Source organism: Pinus tabuliformis, chromosome 8 (assembly GCF_031772625.1).
Source record: "Pinus tabuliformis cultivar Carrire ecotype Pingquan chromosome 8, CPIR1, whole genome shotgun sequence".
Classification (NCBI taxonomy): domain Eukaryota; kingdom Viridiplantae; phylum Streptophyta; class Pinopsida; order Pinales; family Pinaceae; genus Pinus; species Pinus tabuliformis.
Window position 1 is genome coordinate 1,066,482,596 of NC_142294.1, and position 1,511 is coordinate 1,066,484,106.

General features: G+C 40.6%; 1 pseudogene; it reads left to right on the top strand.

Annotated features, from left to right (window-relative positions):
- The first annotated feature begins 416 nt into the window (after window positions 1–416).
- Window positions 417–962, top strand: LOC149239019 (protein DETOXIFICATION 16 pseudogene; annotated as a pseudogene).
- The last annotated feature ends 549 nt before the right edge of the window (window positions 963–1,511 follow it).

Genomic DNA, 1,511 nt, shown 5'->3' on the forward strand with positions numbered 1-1,511 from the left:
GGTGATTGTGAAAGATGTACATACTAATGTGGGAGACTTGCAGGAGATGTTGTGTTGAATCCTCTAGACAAAGAATCTATTAAATGTTATAAGTAATGGAGTGTTTGATATTTGGGGATTGTCTTTTCACAATCTGTAACTTCTTTCACAAAGCAGGGTGCCACAATGGATTGAAAGATTTGAAAAATATTTATGATAAAGTTCATGTTCCCGTTTGTTGGGTATTGGTGTTCAAAGTTGGATTAGGTAATAAAGGGGCTGCGCTTGCAAATAGCATTTCAAATTGGCTAAATGTGGCACTTCTATCAATTTATGTTAAATCTTCCCCTGCATGCAAGAAGACATGGACATCTTTCTCAAGGGAAGCTTTATATGACATTACAAACTTTCTTAAGCTTACTATTCTATCTGCAGTAATGCGTTGCTTGGAATACTGGTCTTTTGAAATGCTTGTTCTCTTCTCCGGTTTGTTGCCCAAGCCTGAATTTGAGATATCAGTTCTCTCCATCTGTCTTAGCACTCATGCAGTTGCATATATGATCCCCTTTGGCGTGGGTGCTGCTGTAAGTACACGAGTTTCCAATGAACTAGGAGCTGGACGCTCCCGCACTGCACAGTTATCAGTGTGTGTCGGGGTTTGTATGGCAGTCAATGAGGCTCTTATGATAAGATATATCTTATTCTCTATCAGAAATGTATGGGGCTATGTTTATAGCAATGAAGTAGAGGTAGATGAATGCATTTCAATCATGGTGCCACTGCTTGTACCCTCAACATTTATGGATGCCATCCAAGGTGTTCTATCAGGTATTGCTAGAGGATGTGGATGGCAAACGTTGGGTGCCTATGCAAACCTTGGGGCATACTATGTGGTTGGCATGCCTATAGCTGTCATTTTAGCTTTTGCACTGCATGTTGGCGGCAGGGGACCTTCGGCATTTGAGCACCTGTTCTGTTGCTAAGAACATTGCGCTAACAAAGGAAAATCTTATCAAAAATTTATCACTGCTGCACAGAAAAGGATATATGGGAGCACTCAAAAGAAGTTGATCAGAGCGCCTTCAGAGATTTCGCATTCATATTCCAAGGTATGCACTTGTGAACAGAGATTACCCCTATTAAGAGTTGAACTACTTTGTGGAGTAAGGGATTTTGTTCAAAACCATGCATAGCGAATTATCAAGCCTTTTGTGGAAAAAACCAGTTTATGGAGATGATCACAGTGTCTATGGTTTAGGGGCCAATCTTCTGGCTTATCATATGTTTTCGAACCTCTTACACTATTATGGAGGATTGAACTCGCGTTATCAAAGGCAAACAGAGCGAAAACTGTAGAAGGACAAGGGGGATTTTCAAGAGCTAAGGCCGCTGCATTACTTGTATCTTTTTGTCCGACAATATCCATATGGCGGAGGCGAAGGCAGATATGAAAAATGTAGTTCTGAAAGAGTCCAAGTGCAATGTTTGAAGCATGAGATCACTGAAATAGTATGAACGCAATAGTATCAATG